The sequence below is a fragment of the Macaca thibetana genome, chromosome 4 (assembly GCF_024542745.1).
Source record: "Macaca thibetana thibetana isolate TM-01 chromosome 4, ASM2454274v1, whole genome shotgun sequence".
Lineage (NCBI taxonomy): Eukaryota > Metazoa > Chordata > Mammalia > Primates > Cercopithecidae > Macaca > Macaca thibetana.
The window spans coordinates 33,476,883-33,497,412 of record NC_065581.1 but is presented as its reverse complement, the minus strand read 5'-3'; the positions used below and the strand labels follow the sequence as shown (position 1 = coordinate 33,497,412).

At 43.0% G+C, this 20,530-nt stretch overlaps 1 pseudogene; it reads right to left on the bottom strand.

Moving 5' to 3' along the window:
- Window positions 1-220: 220 nt before the first annotated feature.
- Window positions 221-19,970, bottom strand: LOC126953358 (HLA class II histocompatibility antigen, DR beta 4 chain-like; annotated as a pseudogene).
- Window positions 19,971-20,530: the final 560 nt, after the last annotated feature.

Genomic DNA, 20,530 nt, shown 5'->3' with positions numbered 1-20,530 from the left:
GTTGCTGAACCAGTAGCAACCTGGTCCTGAGAAAGCTCTTGCGGAAGAATAGGAGAGGTGCAAAAGGACAGCCTCTCCTGCCTGGCAGGCGTGACTGCTTCTCCAGGAGGTACCAGTGTTTCTAGAAGCTATTACAGGGCTACCCCCAGTGAACCATGCTGATGGAGATGAGAACATGGAGCAAATGAAAATAGGATGTGGGAGAGGAGAAACCTGACACTCAGGGATTAGCACCCCTTCTTGGTGGGTGAGAAATGTATGAAGTCAGAAAGCTGCTCACTCCATTCCACTGTGAGAGGGCTCGTCACGCTTGGGTGCTCCACTTGGCAGGTGTAAACCTCTCCACTCCGAGGAACTGTTTCCAGCATCACCAGGGTCTGGAAGGTCCAGTCTCCATTCTGGATCAGGCCTGCAGACACCACCCCAGCCTTCTCTTCCTGGCCGTTCCGGAACCACCTGACTTCAATGCTGCCTGGATAGAAACCGTTCACAGAGCAGACCAGGAGGGTGTGGTGCTGCAGGGGCTGGGTCTTTGCAGGATACACAGTCACCTTAGGTTGGACTAGGAGAAAAAAAGGTAGAGAGAATGAATCAGGAAGTTAGAGTCTCCTTGTTTGACGGTTTGCTTCTCTGTAAACCCAGGCTCTGACCTTGACCAGGCCTCCAGCACAGCTGGCCATGTGGCCTCACAGTGTCATCAGTCTGGAATTTAATCTTGATAGTGTGGACCTATTTGATTTGAAAGATGTTATAAAAATTGTATTTGTTTCTTCATAGCTTGAAATTGGCATGCATTGTTAAAGTGTTTACAAATTTTTGAAAGTACAGCGTGTAGTAATTAAAATTGATTTCTGAGCCCGGTTGCCTGATTCAAATCCAAGGTCTGCCTTTTACTGGTTGATCCTGGAACAGTTTTTTGATTCTTCTGTGTCTCATCTTTCCCACGTATAATGTAGGTTAATTATACTAATTTACCTCTTGAGGTTATATGAGGATTAATTTACATAAAATATATAAAACAATGACTGAAGATAGCCATTAATTTATGAGGTCAGAAGCTTCTCACTCCATTCCACTGTGAGAGGACTCATCACACTTGGGTGCTCCACTTGGCACCTATTTATCATCCTCTTACACCTTGAGAGAAGAATATGTTTTAAAACAATGTGGATAGATAAAGGGACAGAGTAGGGTACATGAGGAAACCGAGTATGAATTTTTAGGAATACTGCCGCCATGCACTCACACCTTAGAACACCACAGAAATGGTTCTGACCCGGGAACGTGGGACAGAGAGAAATGATTCCCCAAATCTTTATATTCCTAAAAAATCCTGAGATTTAGGAATTAAGGAACGTCATTTTAGTTTTGAAAGTTCTTATATTTACATTTAGGTGATCAATGCATCTCCTGTGCAAAACAAGCAGAAATGATTCTCCAATTCTTTTTATTTTTTGAGATGGAGTCTTGCTCTGTTGCCCAGGCTGGAGTGCAGTGGCGCCATCTTGGGTCATTGCAACCTCCGCCTCCCGATTCAAGTGATTCTCCTGCTGCGGCCTCCCCAGTAGCTGGAACTACAGGCACATGCAACCATGCCCAGCTAATTTTTTGTATTTTTAGTAGAGATGGGGTTTCACCATGTTAGACAGGATAGTCTCCATCTTCTGACCTCGTCGTCCACTCTCCTCGGCCTCCCAAAGTGCTGGGATTACAGGTGTGAGCCACAGCGCCCAGTCGATTCTCCAACTCTTTCTCCTAGAAAAGCATGAGTCCTAAAGCAGCAAGAAGGATTAAGGAAAGCCACTTTAATTTTGAAAGTTCTTATATTTACATTTAGCTGATCAATGCATCTCCCGTGCAAAACAAACATAACTATTATCAGACCTATCATTGTAAACTGATTTTTTTCCAGAAGGACGTTTGGATCAAGGCAGGGTCTGGGACTCGTTACTTGGGGTGCTTATGCCCAGGAAAATCCCTGACACTAGCAGACTCTCAACAATACAATTTTTGTAAGAAGGAAGGAGAAACCTGGAGACAACAATACCACGAAATGGTAGATTTAAGATAGATTGTAAATCATTAATAAAAATTTGCAATATATTTTAATAAGTAAAAACGTTCAGGCGAGGTGCTGTGGCTCAAGCCTGTAATCCCAGCACTTTGGGAGGCCGAGGTCAGGAGTTTGAGAACAGCCTGACCAACGTGGTGAAACCCCATCTCTACTAAAAATAGAAAAATTAGTCGAGCGTGGTGGTGCGTGTCTGTAATCCCAGCTACTCAGGAGGCAGAGGCAGGAGAATCGCTTGAACCTGGGAGGTGGAGGTTGCAGTGAGCCGAGACCGCACCACTGCATTCCAGCCTGGGCAACAGAGTAAGACTCTGTCTCAAAAAAAAAAAAAAAACCAAAAAACAAAACAAACAAACAAACAAAAAACGTTTAAATCCTTAACATGGAAAAGAATTTTCAAAATCAACATACAAACCACAAACTTGAGAAAATGCTGAATAAAATATCAAGAAAGTGTTAATAATCTTACAGTACAAATAATCCACAAAATCACTGAGAAAAATACTAAGCCCTAGAGATAACAGACAATAGATTATTGTCCATTACCTACCAAATACAACAGGGAATTCTTAGAGCAGTAATTATAACCGGCACACAAATAGGTCAAAATTATTGAAAAGAATTACAAATCAAAAAATATAAATTAAAAATTAACCAGAAACATACATTTTCAGCTTTTGGAGAATGTCATAATAAAGGTCAACAAAAGAGAAAGTGAGGTAAGTTGTGTCACAACTATTACATATGAAATAATAATACATAACTACTAGAAAACTATTAGCATTATAATAAAATAATAACAATGTGCTAAAACTTTAATTCAAGAAGTTAGTTTCACAATCATTTCAGCTATGTAAAAATATACACACTAAGAAAACAACAAAAAAAGAAATTTAGACCTAAAGAAGCTTCAGAATTGCCTCAGAGGTCTCCTCAGTTCCCTTAGAAGTTAATCTAATGCTTTCGCAAACAAACACCATGCACTTTTATTTCAGAGATTACATGAAGGGTGTGTGCCAGGGACAGTCTGGAACTGGCCCCCTCACGTTATCCCGAACCTTCCATACCCCCCTAAACTTTCACCCCAACCACACACACCTTACACTTCCCTTCCCTGCATCTCTAAGGATCCAGGACAATCAAGGTCTCCTCTTTCTCCAGTCCCCTGCACCTGCCTCCCATGTCACCTCCCCACAGAGACCTCCAAGGATAAGAAGAAGCCCCCTCCTGCTTCCCCTCCCACAACAGACACACAGACAAATCCACACTCTACACACACCTGTGCTCTCAGAACTGCTTCCTCAGGATAGAGAGGACTCTAAATGCTCACAGATGGCTCTCTCTCTCTCTCACATACACACACACAAACACACACACACACACACACACACACACACTCTCAGATTCCCAGCTCACAGGGACTCAGGCCCTGCCCCCCGCCGCTCTCACCTCATCACTGCACCGTGAAGCTCTCAAAAACCCGGTAATTGTAACTCTGTGACAGGCCGCCCCAGTTGCGTCACCGCCTGGAACTCCCCCACGTCGCTGTGGAAGCCCAGGTTCTCCCCCCGTTTATGGATGTTTCTGTTCAGGTACTGCACCTGCTCAGACCCATTGAAGATATGACACTCACACTTAGCCTGCTCCAAGAAACCTGCTGTGGGGACACGAACGATCCAGTCACAGGGATGGCCTCCGAGGAAGACACTGACAGCAATGCCGCCATCCAGGGCTCTCTGGGCGGGGCGCGGGGCCTGGGAACCTTGATCTGCCCCACCTGCAACCCTGACCACGCACAGCCCAGGGACTCATCCTCCGTCTTCCTGAGGCCTACAGGGGTTTGGGGGACCAGGCGGGAAAACTACCACTGATTCCAAGGCTTTTGGGATCCCCTCCCTGCCTCCAGCCTGTTCTGGAGACCTCCAAGCAGGAGCTGGAGGAGGATCTGTCAAGCACCGCAGCCCGCGCTGCCTCCTCCTGGGAGCCTCCACCCCAAAGACACTCTCTGCTCCTTCTCTCATCCCACAGGCTTTACCCCTCCTTAAACAGCACCCACCGCCTTCACCCTGTGAACACTTCCTTAGTGCTGACCTTGTGCCTGGCCTGCGCTGCCTCTAGGAATCCAAACAAGGGAAAACAGACCTCTCCACTCTGCTGGGGGAGATTAAAGAGCAGTGAAAGCGATGGCCAAAACCAAACACACAAGAGCTTAGACAGGAATGAGAAATGTCAGAAGTGGGGAGTTCTAGAACAGAGAATAATAGGATGATCTCAATTACATTAGGGTGCCAGAGAAGGACCCTCTGAAGAGTGACAGTTCAGATGGGACTTGACAGGTTAAGCAGATGTGAGCCAGGGGGCAGAGTGGAGCCTGTGTGTCTGTTTGGACAAAACGGGAGGCACATTTCAGGTTTAGGAAATCCCATATACAAAAGCTTGAATTGATGAACTTCTTCAAGAAACTAGAACAAAGTTCACTAAAGCAGAGAGGCTGAGGGGAAGGAGGGTAAAATATTAGCCTGGGGAAATCACAAGAAGCCAGGTATTAAGAGTCTCGTGGATGGTGTTAGGATTTTGGATTTATACTAAAGACAATGGGAAAGTATCGAAGAGTTTTAAGGAGAATAAAACCATGATCCCTGTAAATGTCCACAAACCTTCCTTTGCATTTCTAAATCCACAAAGCTCAGAAATTCAGTTAAAAGAAATTTGTTCCCAAAACTCATTTGTCAAATCTCATCTGATAAGGGTAAGTGGTCAAAGGTGTCTCAGAGCTCTCATTGGTGACATGTGCTTCTGTAGTTTCAATACATATAAACATACATACATATATGTGTGAAAATATACACAGATGTAAAACACTTTGTATATATGCTTGATGTTTTGTCTTTATGTTTTATTGAAGTGTGAAAATGACAAAAATCACTTAAAAATAATCCTGTGGGTAAAAGTGAAATGAATAAATAGGAGCATTTTACATTGTGAATAATATCTAAAGTAGAATCACTGCAGAAATCTGAGGCATGTTAGTGAAAAATAATTGCAGCAGCATCACTATTTGTGACTTACAAGGGCAAACTGTTGAAAGTTAATAGAGATAGTGATGACCAACAACTCATGAAAATGTTGAAAAATATTGCATAAGGCAAAAAATAAATATGAAGGTATTGATCTTGCATTGACTAAATTGCCACGGTCCCTGTTGGACTGAACCAAGGAGGATGAACAGGGGAATAAAGACAAAAGACAGAAGAGTATATTTGGAAGAAGGGGTCAGGGGGCACCTTGCTCTTAGTGAACAAGGACCCTGAGGTTTGAGCTCCCTTCATATTTACTGAAAAGAGATAGCGAGAAGGGGGTGTGTGTCAGTCTGCTGCTTGATCCAGAGCAGGTTTGCAAGACTGCATTCCTTGAACAATAGGTTCTAGATGTCCCAGTACATAACCTCAAGGAACCCGGCACCAGGGAGTGATTGCCCTCAGCAAACCTTCTGGTGCCGGCACAGAAGCAAGTTTGCTCACATTCTGTATTCATGATAAACAGTTTGCTGTTTGACCATATAGCCTCTGGGGAATGTTGAGTTGGTCACGATTCTCCAGCCTCCGGCTCTCTACATTTCCCTCTTTCTGTTTATGTATTAATTGTAAGAATGTAAGGCCAGGTTGGGCAGCTCTCATTTTCTGATTGGTGGTCCATCCAATTTTACAGACTATGAACAGAAGACAGAGACAAAACAACATTATTCCCAGAATTACATGTGAGATGTTAAGGTAGTGTTTTAGGTAGGTCCAAGGATCTCTCCAGGCCTTGCTGGAATTCAGTCCAGGCTTCTAAAGAAAGCTGAAATTCTTGAGTTTGCTTATTTAAGTCAAGAATTTTGTTTTGTAATTCACCAATATCAAAGGTGATGTCAGATGTGAAAGCTCCCTGCAAATGGACTTTCACAAGGTCCCATGGATACTCACTTTGGTTACATTCTTAGTTGGTTACACAAATATGAGTGTGATTAAAATGACAATGCAATTGCTGCTGCAACTGTAAGCTTTGTACTTGTTCTCCTAACCATAGAACCGTGGATTTCAACATTACCACTTCAGTTTTTAACTCAGTGTTAATTTTATTCTGAAGTAGCCATGCCTGGTCAGCCATACGCTTCCAGTTCTCCATGTAATAAGCTGTTTGAATAGAACTGTGCAAAGCTACAGAGGACATCACAACAGAAGTTATTAGTGTGACCAAGGAAACAAGAACAAAAATTATCATGCCTAAGACTCTACGGGCATGATGAGTAAGCTGAGTTAGAAAAAGTTTCACATAATGCAAAGCAGGTGTGGCAGTCCAAGGCTTGGACAGACTAATGGGAGTCCATAGTCAAGGGATGCGACCCAAAATTATCAAGGTAGAGATATTATGTGTTTGCAAAGTGCTATGATTAATGCAGTGATATAACTGGCAAGATTTACAGGTGAAAACACAAACCGTAATTGAGTGGTGATATTCCCTACAAATGTAACATTAAAACTGTGTCGCTTACTATTGCTATTATTGGATAATATCCCAACCCAGATGCTGCCATTCATAAATGGGAGTGCTGCCTTCCACAACATCTCTTGGATTAGTCCCTTCCTCCCCAGATAATGCCACTGAGGAAGAGGCGGGCTAAAGCCTGCTCCATGCCAAGCAATCTGGGCAGCAGAATGGGATTGGATCCTGGTGTGGTATAAAGAAGAAGGATTATGAGCTTGCCACCAATGCCAGCGAAGTTTGTGCCATGATTTCTGATCATTAGCTTTTCTATCTAGTTGACCTTTAGACCCCCAATCCACAATATCTCCAGTTAACATAGATTGATTTTTAGCCAGTGGGCCAAGACACTGGGTCCACAGAGGGAGATAGGAACTATTGAAGGGAATCCATTCCATATGGTCAGCACAATTAGGGTGACTGGCCCAGGAATGGTTAGTTAGCACACCAGTTACATTAATAGAACCAAGACTTAACAAGTACATGATTTTTCCATAGTGACTCAACCATGTTTGAGCTTGAGTTGTAAGACAGCTATGGCTGAACGACGTCTTTGCGGTGATACACAAAGGGAGTCCTTCCAGTGGAGCGGTATAATTGATGACATTGTTCTGAGAGTCTAACTTTCTATGTCATGGGGAGTTAGGGGTCCTGGAGTCGACGCTCCCTGATCATGATAAGTCTCAGGAGGAGTGTCACTCCAGAGTATGAGCCATACAGCTGGGGGATTGGGAACATATGCCCAATATGTTTTTACCTCTGCAGAGGGAAAACATACTGCACAAGACGTTACGGCTATCATAGCCAAGAACTTGGAATCAGGGGTTTTTGCCTGTCCCTGATGCTCCAGTAGTTTCTTAGCTTCCTGCATGGTTTTCCTGAGTTACCCCAGTTTATGGGGATTGATGTCATTGTGACTCTGATCAGCCTTCTCTCTGTCTTCGCACTCAGGCTCAGCTGGCTCATGGCTCATAATGGAGGGACTGGGCCCATTGTTGGCCGCCCTGTGCTACTCCAGTCTCCTGTTCCATGGTCGCACGCACCTTTAAGGCACCCACACAGTTTGTCCATCTCCTGTAAAAACACAAGCATACCCTCGTCCCCACATCAGTAAATCCACCGGACTTTTCCATTGTCCTTTTTCCGGGGATTTCCATAACACTTTCGGAAAACCTCTCCTCTTTTTCTCTAACAGTGGCCAATGTCTTTCTGCTGGAGTCTTGCCATCCATACCACGAGTCAAAAAATTTAAAGTAAATAAGGCTAAGTGTAACTTTGATTGCAGTGGTAACTTGTCTCCTACTCCTCTTTTTTGTCTTTCCAACATGCCCGCTCTATAATGTCTTGTCCTCTAGGATTATAAGGAATTCCTGTTTTATGGGTTATAGCCCAAAGCTGTAAGAAATTCTGAAAAGCATGACTAGTATAAGCAGGTCCATTGTCAGTTTTTAATTGTTTAGGTATCTCCGCATGAGCAAATGACGACAGACAATGTTGCCGCACGTGACCAGCTGTCTCACCTGTTTGACATGTAGCATGCAGCATATGTGAATAAGTGTCTATAGGCACATGAAGCTTACCAAAGGCTGCTATGTGTGTAATATCCATTTGCCAAATTTCATTTGGAGCCAAGCCTGGTGGATTACATCCTTCTACAGGTGTGGCTCCAGGGACATGCTGGCAAATAGGACAGGCTTGTATTATAGATCTATCTTGGCTGTGAGACAAGTGAAACATACGAGTAAGGGCAGAGGTGTTTTGATGCAGTAATACATGAGAGGCTTGAGCTTGCTGAAACATAGAACCAGTCAATATATCTGCTCTATCATTACCTAGAGATAGTGCTCCAGGAAGTGTGTGTGTGAGAGCGAATATGAGAAATACAAAAAGGAGCTGCATGAGAGCGAATAGTTTGCTGAAGTCTTAGGAAGAAATTAAGCAGTTCTGGTTCTAAGGTACTTTTAATTGTAGCAGTTTCTATGTGACTGGCTTCATGTACAACATAAGCTGAATCACAATGTTGACAGGATCTGAAGCTGTGAGCTGTAAAACCTGAATGACAATCAACTCTGGCAATGGCAGTCAACTCTGGCAATGGCAATCAATGGCAATCAACTCTGAGCATTGAGCTGAAACCCAGGAGGTCACTATTGTTTGAGTTTGCTTGGGTCCATAAATAGCTGCACAACCTTGGGAAGAGCCATCAGTAAAATGGGTTTGTCTCCCTGGAATAGGCTTGTGATGAGTAATCACAGGAAAAATGAAAGAATAGAGTCTATAAAACTGCAAAATTTTGTCTGAGGGAGAGTAAAAGCAAAGGTTTTTGTAGCTGTGGCCAGGAGGCATGCTGTCGCTGAAGCATCTGTTCCATAAGCTGTAACTCAACTCTACCTCTGGTCAATTGCCACTGAGAATCTAATGAAGACTCTCCTTGTAGGGTTTGATGAAGATGTGTAAGTTGATAAGCGGCAATACCTAGCATCGGGTGCAGCCAATTAGTATCCCCTAACAACTGTTGAAAATCATTGAAGTCTGTAACCTGTCTTTATGGAGAACTACTTTGTGAGGCTGTACACTTCTTTCAGTAACAATATTGTCTAAGTAATGGTAGGTGAAGTTGTTTGTACCCTTTCTGAAGCTATTTTGAGAGTTGAGATTCCATTTAGTTAAAACCTGCTTTGTTTCTCTGAATAATGATATAAGATTTGATCTGTAGGAGTGGACAAAAAAATGTCATCCATAAAATGAATGATGTAAGCAGCAGGAAACATATTTCGAGGCTCCTTTAATGCCTGTCCTACAAAATGCTGACATAGTATAGGACTGTTAAGCATGCCTTGGGGTAAAACTCTCCATTGATAGCAAGAAACAAGCTCTCTTTGATTAATAGAAGGCACAGGGAAGGCAAATCAAGGCTTATCCTTCCCGTGTAATGGTATAGTGAAGAAAACAGTCCTTAAGATCTATTGCTGCAAGAGTCCAGTCTCTAGGAATGACCACTGGAGTTGGCACACCTTGCTGTAACAGACCCGTTGGTTTAATCTGTGCATTAATAGCTCTCCAATCATGCAGCAGTCGCCATCTTCTGGACTTTTTTGGAATAACAAACACTGGTGAATTCCAAGGGCTAACTGACTCGTCTATATGTCCTGTGTCCAGTTGTTCTTATACTAACTGCTGAAGTTGCATCAGCTTCTCCTGTGATAGGGGCCATTGATCCACCCATACGGGTTTGTCACTGGCCATTCTAATGGTAAGGCAGAGGTTGGAGGAGAAATATCAATAACCCCCATTAGAAATCCTGACGTCTTGGCCCTTTTTTATCTGTTTTTTCAGTTAATGATATCGGGTTAGGTTTTCCTGGTAGGAATTTCCCTAAACCTTTCCCACTCTGATATCCCATGTCCTTCAACATTTTAAATCCTGGGTTATCAAACCTTTCATTTGTAAGTCTCACATTCCACAGTGTAGGTAAGTCTCGATCCCATACATTGATTGCTATATTTGCAACATAAGGCCGAAAAGTACATGGCTGTCCATCCGGACCAAGACAAGGTAAAATCTCAGCACTCTGTTGAACACTTTTAGCTGCTCCTACTCCCACTAGGGATGTGGAGGTTAGTCTGAGAGACCATACTGGGGGCCAGTCCTTACTGGATATTACTGACACTTCAGCTCCTGGATCCATAAGCCCATAAAACTTCTTTCCTTTAATTTGTACTACACAGGTGGGTCTACTTGTGGGCTATGGGCTGGGATAGATAGATTTTCCATGTAATTGTGCTCCCAAACCCTTTATTTTCTTGTTTCTCCTTTTGTGGAGAAGGGTGTAACTTGCAGGGAATAAGCAACAATTGAGCAATATATTCTCCCAGTTCAAAAACCCAAAGATCTTTTGACATTAAAACTACTTGGATTTCTCCTTCATAATCGGAGTCAACTCCTCCAGGGACTACAGTGATGCCTTGCAAGTTAAGGGGGCTTTTGCCTAAAATTAGTCCTATGTATCCTGTTAGTAAATGTCCCCAAATGCCAGTGGGAACTTTGGTAGGTTTGTCTCCTCCAACTAGTGTAGTTCTTTCTCTGGTGGGGAGATCGAATCCTGCGCTTCCTAGTGTTCCTGGGGTGAGGAACACCAGGAATCAATGTTTCTCCTGAGACCCATCCCTGAAGTGGGACTGTGGTCTGAACTGGAAATGCCCTCATTGTTTGAGGGGCCTGGGTCCAGGCCCCCTTCTAGTTTCCTGACAGAGGGGTGCTATTTTGATGAAATTTTAAGCGGCACTGATTAGCCCAATGATTTCCTTTGTTACAGCTGGGACAACGTCCTGGTGTTTTTTCCCGCTGGGTGAGGCACTGCATTGTAAAGTCCTCTCTGTCCTGAGATCTGGCGGCATTGCTTTTTAAAATGTCCGGTTTTTCCACAATTATAACATCTTCCCATTTTAGGGTTTGACCCTTGGCTCCTTTTAGATTTGTCAACTGGTAAATTAGCCATTGCCTGAGCTAATATTGTAGAGCGATGAAGCTCAGTTCCCACATCTTGACAAGCTCTGAGAAAATTTCCCAAGTTTTTTTGTATACCTCACAAGTGCCAATGCACATTTACAATCTGTGTTTGCATTCTCAAAAGCTAGAGTTAAGGTTAGCATTTCTGCAGCAGAGGTACGAGGAATCTGATGTTTATATTGCTCGCAGTAACTCTTTAGGGCACTGACCTTATATCTGCTGCCAGCAGACTCATCCCAGGGTCTGCATTTGTCCTGTCAATTTCAGTTCCTCTGCTCCAGCAGAACTTCTTTGTTCACAGCCTCATGTCCCTGGGTTTAGAAACCACTATAGTGTTGCCCTGATGCTGTTTGAATGTCACAATGCCAAGGACTCTGTTGGACTGAACAAAGGAGGACGAACGCAGGAATAAAGACAAAAGAGTACATTTGGAAGAAGGGGTCAGGGCACCTTGCTCTTCATGAACAAGGGCCCTGAACTTTGAGCTCTCTTGTAATTTATGGAAAAGAGATAGTGAGAAGGGGGTGGTTGTAGGTCTGTTGCTTGCTCCAGAGCAGCCTTGCAAGACTGTATTCCTTGAACAATATGGCTCTAGATGTCCCAGTAGATAAACTCAAAGAGCCCTGAGCCAGGGAGTGATTGCCCTCAGCAAACCTTCTGGCAGCCGGCACAGAGAAGAGTTTGCCCCTGTTCTGCATTCATGATAAACAGTTTGCTGTTTGATCATATAGCCTCAGTGGAATGCTGAGTTGGTCATGATTCTCCGGCCTCTGGCTCTCTACACTAAATGGATTCAGCAAGAAAGTGGTTGAATTTATGCAACGGTCCAGTTTTTTTATAATGAAATAAACAAAAATTAATCATAAAGAAGTAAATTGGGTGGTGAGTATATAAAAGATGTGAGTATAGGTCGGGCTTGGTGGCTCACTCCTGTAATCCCAGCAGTTTGGGAGCCTGAGGCGGATGGAACACCAGGTCAGAAGATCGAGACCATCCTGGCTAACACAGTGAAACCTCGTCTCTACTTAAAATACAAAATATTAGGCGGGTGTGGTGGCGGGCGGGTGTGGTGGCGGGCGCGTGTGGTCCCAGCTACTCAGGAGGCTGAGGCAGGAGAATGGCATGAACCCGGGAGGTGCAGCTTGCAGTGAGCCCAGATCGCGCCACTGCACTCCAGCCTGGGTGACAGAGCGAGACTCCGTCTCAAAAAAAAAAAAAAAAAAAAAAAAAAAGATGTGAGTCTAGACTTTTCAGAAAGAGCACAGTGTGAACCAGTGCTCTCAGCCTCAGCACTATTGACATTTTGGACTGGATAATTCTTTATTGGTTATGGAGGCTGTTGTGTACATTGCAGGTTCTCTAGAGGTGTCCCTGGCTTCATTTCATTGCATATCAGAAGAAATCCCTGTTGTGACAACCAAAAATTCCTCCAAACATTGCCACACGTTCCCCAGGACTGATGGGAAGAAAGGGAGGGGTGGTGAACTATCCCTGGGTAAGAATCATGTGTGTGAACCATCTGAAAAAATCTGTGTAGAACAAGCCACTATTAGTTATGGAGAAGCTGAGAATTACTTTGAAAAATATCTGTTGAAAATCTTGGTCCTACACAAAATGAAAGTGTTGTAGAAATCTGGTCCCAATACAGTGCTATGTTTCCAGAAAATGAACTTGTTAAGAACCAAGATTTACTGATTTCCTTGCCTTAACAATCAGTCACTAAATCATATCATTTATCTTTCATAGCACCTTCTTTCTTAATTTCTGTGCCACTGGTCCACTGATTATCTGTAGTAGTGAATCACAACCACAGCCATTTTCTTCCCGTTTAAAGCCCCAACTAACTCATGTCTTTCAGTCTCCCATTCCCAACAATACTAGCAGGCATCAAATTACCAGCCTTGGCCAGAGGCAGAACTCTAGGTTTTGTAGTCAAGTCCCCTCAGAAAGGGAGAAACCAAGAAAATGACCTTCTCATACAGACAGTTTACAAAAAATGAACAGCTCTCCAGACTTTGAGTACGACCTTCACAAAACTTCCTTTGCCTTTTAGAAACAATGCCCTGGATCAAAAATGTCTGTCTTTTTATTCTTAAATTAGGTAAGCACTTTCTTTGCAGAGAGAAAGTTAAACAATAAACATGTGTCAAGTCGCTGTCATTGTGGCTTGCATGGTTAGCACGGTAATCCATGCTCATGTGTCCCAGTCAGGGTTGAAAGTTTGGCAAAGAAAACCAGAGGATGCCCCGTTAAATTTGGATTTCCAATAAATTATGGTGTGTATCTGAAATTCAGATTTAATTAGGAACCTGTATTTTATTTGGCAACCCCCGGCCAACTTGCTAGTCAAACCTCAGAACAAGGAGTGATTTAATACTTCCTTGTGTTCTTCAACACATGCGCAGGGTAGACATACAGAACTTTTAAAATGATAAATGCAAAATGAATGAAAGTTTCTCCTCTACATTGGAACTAGCAGCCCTTGCATCTCTGCTCCCACCTCAAGAAACAATATGACACATATGCATATCAGGAATTCTGTCAATAATTCAGACACAATCTCGTCACTACTCACTAATGATGGACACTCTCAATCTCTAGAATCAGAAAATCTGAATGGAAACATGATCTCTTCTCCTTCAGTAAATTTTTACCAACCATAAGCCTTTTTGTAATCTAGCAAATACATTTAATAATAGCATCATCCTCACAGGATTATTTTAAAGGTAAAATTAAATGACTCTTCTTAGCACTGACCACATAATAAACACTCAAATATATTTCCATTTTAATTTTTATGATCCCTTTAGCAGCAGCTCACATTGTTTTTCCTATTCCTTGATTCTAAAGCAATTACTGTCTTCATCATGAATGTGCAATTGTCTTCTGTTCTTCTACTAGTTTCATAAAGAGTTGTCATGTTGAAAACATAGGGCAGAAACATTAGCTTATGTCTAATAAAGCAGTATACCTGAACAAACCTCACACAAAAGGCATCTGTTGACATGGGAGAAAGGGACTTTCTACATGCTCAGATTTAAACTGCAATCTGATTTCTAGCACTACATTTGGGATACTGGGTTTTACTTATAACCTCTCAATTTTAGATTCCAGAGATGTGTATGTTTTTAAACACCACTGATACAATAGGATCATTACTGAAATTGCATACTGAAATTCATAGACCTGGAACACAGTCACTGCAAAATGTTATATGACCTGTACTGATGGAGACCAGATTCATTTTATTCATCACTCCATTCTCATGACTTAGAGTAATAGCTGGTATATTCTAAGTCACTAATACATATGGGCTGTGTGAAATATTGGCTGTGTGACGTTTTGCATGAGCAGTCACCACTACACACAGGGACCCTCTCATATTTCTTTGCCAGTAATGACTGAGCATCTCTGGTTCACAGGTCCTCCTCCTTCTCTTCAGCTTCTTTAGCCTTTTCCTTTAGATTCAGCTGGCTCCCTGAACCCAGAGTGCAGTCCTTCCCTGAAGCTTGCTACTCAAAACAGTCAACCTTAACCTCGTCCTCACTTCTACTCGCTCTTCAAATGATATAATCCATTTTCCATCCTGGATACTCCAGTGACTGCAAATATCAACTCCAGCAAACCCAGCACTCGCTCCTCTCTCAAATTTTCACTTCACCCACTGAGTGATACTCATTGACCTCTCACTTCTTCTTGAAAAAAACCTATTTTACTTGACTTACATGCATTATATTCTCTTGTTTTTTTCCAACATCCCTGGGACTCCCTCTCAGTCCCCTCGCTCGCCTGTGCCGCCTTCTTTTTTCTACACACAAGCTATTACCCCATGTATCCTCTTCCACTCCCTGGAATTGAACACAGTCCACGTATTGATGCTGTCAGCATAAACACCTCCAGCCCTGGACTCACCGTGAGTCTCTCAAATTCCATTGACCTTCTGATTGTTCCACATAAATATCAATAAATCATTTCTAACCACCCACTTCAAATAATTTCCTCCCACAATTTTTTCCTATCTCAATAAACACCACCACCATTCACTTATTTGTCAAGACAAAATCCTTAGGAATAAGCTTGATTGTTCTATCCCCTTTACAGTAATCCATTAACAAGCTGAGCAAAATACATGCCGAGTCTGTCCACTTAGGGTTTTTACTGTCTTTATCACTAATGCACACCAGAAAGCCTTGAGCTGTTTTCCCTAAGGATTCCCTGCTGTGCTTCTAAATAGGCTTCCTGACCACTTGTGAACCCCAGCAATCTAATCCCCGTCAGAGTAACTAGAATTAGTTTTAAAAATTGAATATAAATGGACTCTCCTTGTAACCATCCAGTAGCTTCCCATATCTGTTTAAATAAAATTAAAATTTCTTACTATCAACATCAGGGTCTAATATGATGAGGCTTCTGACTTCCTCTCTGCATCCTACCTCATCTTCTGCCTCTCCATTTCCTTGCTTCTTATACGTCAGTCCCTTGAGCCTTCTTTCTGTCCCTGTACACAATTTCCCACACCAGGGTTTTCCCCCCATTTGTGTCTCTCTGGAACATTTGGCCCTTAGATCTTCACATGGTTGTCTACTTATTTTGTTGTCTCAGCTGAATGTCACTTTCTCAGGTAGAGCTGCCTAAGCATATGAACTAAAGTTGGGTAAATCCAATTCTCTCTTTCCACAGACCTCATGTCTTTTCTTTTGTGCACGATGACTCTCTAAAATTTTCTTCTTTGTTAAATGATTATTGGGTTAGTGTCTATCTCCTCTATGATTGTGTAACTTCCATGAGTAGGGACGAATCCACTCCATCTTACTCAAATAGAGTGATTTGAACCTAGAAGGGAGCCCAGTACACAGTAGCTGCTGATAAAAATAAGTGTGGTTTACATGAATAAACCAGGGTTCTGGGAACTGATCACTGTGTGGATCCTGGAAAGTAAGAAGGGGCTCAAGCTCCAGCACTCTTTCATTTTGATGTCATACTAGACCCCTTCTCTTTCCGCAGAGAAATACAGTCAAACTTCTTCTTTCTCCTCCTTCTAGTTGGAAGAATAATTCACAGATAAGGACACAGTAATTCTTTTTTTTTTTTTTTTCTTTTTGGGATGGAGTCTAACTCTGTCACCAGGCTGGAATGCAGTGGCATGATCTGGGCTCAAGCGATTCTCAGGTTCAAGCAATTCTCCTGCCTCAGCCTCCCAAATAGCTGGGATTATGGGCACGTACCGTCATGCCCAGCTAACATTTTTATTTTTAGTTAAGACAGATTTCACCATGTTGGCCAGGATGGTCTCGATCTCCTGGTCTCATGATCTGCCCACCTCTGCCTCCCAAAGTGCCAGGATTACAGGCGTGAGCCACTGTGTTCAACCAAGGAAACAGTAATTTTAAGAAAAAATAATTTTTTTAAAAAAATTAAGATTCATCACTTTTCATCTAGGCACGGTGGCTCACATCTGTAATCCTAGCGTCTTGGGAAGCAGGAGGATCACTTGAGCCCAGGAGTTTAAGATCAGCCTGGGCAGCATGGCAAAACGTAGTCTCTACCAAAATTACAATAATTAGTTGGGTGTGGTTTCCTGCCTATAGTCTCAGCTACTCTGGAGGCTGAGAAGGGAGGATAACTTGAGCTTTGGTGGCAGAGGTTGCAGCGAGCCTCTATTACATCACTGCACTACAGCCTGGGTGACAGAGCCAGGCCTTGTCTGAAAAAAAGAAGAAATTATCTCTTGAGATAAACCTCATAGTGCTCTGAGTCTGTGCAAGCTTTAAGGATTTCAGGAAATAATGACAACAGAGCTGGGGAAAAATAGAGAGAAACTGGAGGAAGAGGTAAGCAGACATGGCTAATTAAGAAAAGCCAAGGGCATAATGGGTGAACTTATAAAATTTAGGACAAGACCCGAGTAAGACAATGAGTTTCCAAGACTTGCTCATTGACTTTCAGTCCTATGAGATGTGAACAATGTCCACATTATCTCAGTAACTCGGCTCAGAGTAAATAGTTTGAACCTTAGCAAATTTCTGATATTTGACTATTTTTGACTTAGAAAATATAATTTCATACATTTTATCCTACACTCATTGTATCTCTTCTTGTGGTGTCTAGTTAGAGTATGTAGGAGAAGCTAGCATAGAAAGGTTAAAAGAGATTTATAATAAACACTAACCTGGGCCATGTGTTCAGAGGATGCCTTAAGTCCTTTAGGCACCGAAGAACACCCCATAGATATTCTTTGCCTGTACAGTGAGTACTAAAGATCTCAGCTTCAGTTCCAGGGATTTTTCCCCATAAGAAAGAAAGAGCACTAAGCATAATTTTTGTCAAAGAACCTACATACACTATAGGCTTTATAAAGATTAGAGTTCAGACAGAAAAGAAAGGAGACAATGGGGAGGCCACTGGTATATCCTCACATATGAGGAAGAGGGTCCAACACCACAGGTCCTGTGGAGGACATAACACTGGATTGTCTAGGAGAGACACTTTGAATTCCCTTGACTCCCACAAAATTTTCAGTAAAAAAACCTCATTTTGTCTGAAATAAGTCAACATAATAAAGGTAAGTGCTGTATTGGGAATTTATTTTAGCATCCTTATTTTTAAATCCTCTAAAGACCCTGAGGAAATGTGATGCAAACGTTTTATTGGTGGAGATTTAAAGAGAAATGGCCTATACAAAGGCCCCTTACACAGTCTCATGGAGAGGGCAAGTAGACAAGCTCCTTTTGTGGAGGAAATAATTTGGGATCCATATGATAAAGATGGGCAATCCCTGTTGAAAACGTCACAAATTCTTAAGGGACATGGCCTGGGCACAGTGATGAATTTAGCTCCCTACTTTACCCACCTTATAGTAGCTCAGCACCCACAATGTGCATTTACGTCGGGTGTCCCCAGTCAAAGCCAGTGGGGAGCTCAGCACCATCAGCGTCACAGTCAGAGCTGCCATGCAGGAGCCTCCAGGGAGCCTAAGACACACCGTGCTGGAGAACAGGACAGGACCAGGTGCCAGGGTCGCAGGCAAGTCTCACATTCACGGAGAACTATGACCTCCCTCTACTCACATCCCAAACATAGGGAGTAAGTTACTAATTTCTTTGCTCCTGGATTGGGTAATCTCGTGTTGGAGAACCAATCAGCATCTGAGTTCAATAGCATCATCAGTTGCTGCTCAGAGATGCTGTATGAAGGTCCCCTTCTGAAACAATTTCCTTCTTTAAATGATTGTTTTAATTTCGTACTTGGAAGGTTTGACCCAGTTCCATGTAAAACACTTTAATTGGGTCCTTATTGTGAACCAGCTCTGTGCTGGTCAGTGATGTGTTCACAAAATGCAGTCTTGTAAGAGCATTCATTTCCCACTTGACAACAGAAGTATTTGCAACAGTGACTGTGTTTAGTAGTAAATGAGATGGAGGGAACATGGTTGAAAATCATGACACCTTTCATCTGGTCCTTATTGCACCATATCTTAATGCTGTCGATTTGGGAAAATTACTTCATGTCTCACAGTTGATATGAATGCACTGCGATCTTTCAGGTCTCTCAATACTGGAAAATGCTGTGATTCTGTGGATGCCTCAAGGAACAACAGCCCCGGGTATCTGATGATATGACAGAATGACAGCTGCTGACTGGAGAATGTAATCTATACCTATTTCCAGATAGGGATGTCTTTAGTAAGTTAAAGGAAATAGAAAGTTTGTTAATAATTTAATTTGAGTAAAAAGGTTTTTTTCAAATGTGTTTCCTGTTGCTGCCCCCAAGTTTAGTGGCACCTCCAGAACACACACAGACAAGGGGCTTGCAGGGGCCACCTATGTGCAATGGCGGGTCTGAAGGTGCCTTTGTATAGCACTTACCCTAACAATGTGAAAAGGTCAACTGTCCAATCAGAGTATTCAGGGGGCTGAGAGATCGATCAAGGACTCAAAGTCAGCTGTTGACAGAACCACTGTGTTTTAAAATAATTTTATGTGAAGAGTATTCAATCCCTCATTCCTGGTTCCCTTTAGGATTTCCTCATTTGATTGAAGCTGTGGCCCTTTACTGTTATGCTTCTTTTGTCTTATCATAAGGGAAGATATAAGAAGACTGTACTAACTAATACGTTACAGAATGTTCAGCAAAGAGAACCCTAGGGAAAAACTATGAATTACATCAGTTGACATAACCATATAATTTTAAACATATAATTCTACATTTAGATAATTATTATGCTTTTTATTTACATAAATGTGACATCTAAGATTCAGAATGGACTTCAAAGTACAACTGTACGTATGAAGCTCTGCAGTAATTCACACTGTACCACAGTTCTGATAGGCACTCCTTCCTTATGTGCCTTAGTGTTTCCAGAAGCAGGATTCTCATCATGCTGCAATAAAAATGAGCATTTTACTTTGTACTCAAAATTGTACTAAAAGCTTTCTATACTTCATGTTTTTATTTAATTCTCACATCAGCTCAGTAAAATAAACACCTTTTTCATGCTTACAGGTGGAGAGACTAAAACGACGGAGATAAAACAACTTTTGCAAAGATACACTAGTAAATGGTACACTGTAGACTGAACCAAATTATACACCCCTCAAGCTCAGCCACTCTATCACACTCCTTCAGAAAGAAGGAGAAAAGACAAAGAAAAAGAAAAAAGAAACAAATTGTGAAAAGAAGAAGCGAATTGTGATGGTAGTAATCTAGGAAAGCCAGCTAAGGTTCACCTTAGTATTTTAGGGTGAAAGGGTGGTGATGCTGGCAGTGGCAAGCTGTCCAGAGTGGCGGGCTGTAGCAGGAAGCTGCAAGCGGTGGCAGCAGGAGCCACTGTGGGAGCAGTGGCCGTGGTGGGACCCTTGTGCCCCATGTCCCCTGTGCCTCGTGTCACTGAGGCAGCGGACTGCACTGCCCGGACCCTAGAGCAGCCGCGGGACCACCCCCACGCCCATAGCCTTTACCACTCCTGCGTTGCTGCTCTCACCCTGCAGTTGTGGGGAGGGTATGGAGCTGGGGCCACCCTTCAGTGGCCCCGGGGTGGGCCATGGGAGTGGCCTCACTTTGAGGACCCGGCCAGCGGCAAGGCCACTGTCCCATCCTGCCAAGGGCGCCCAGTTCCTGCCCCTGAGGAAGAGGCTCTGCCCGAGGTCGTCCAGGGTTTTGGCCTTGTGGGTGGCCACCAAGCCTGATTCTCCTGACAGCCAGGCCCGGGCTGTGATCCGTTCCACAAGGTGCCTCCCCCACCCCATCCAGGCGAGAGGAAACCAGGGGCACCCTGAGTGCTAGGAGAATAACTTGCAGAGACATCATCCTTGCCCCACATGCCGGCCTGGGCACAGTGTGTGAAGCTGCCCACCCCAGGCTGCCAGAAGGTGTGACAGGGGTGCTACCTGCAGGCTCTACGTAATGGGTTGGAAGGCCCACCCTCCC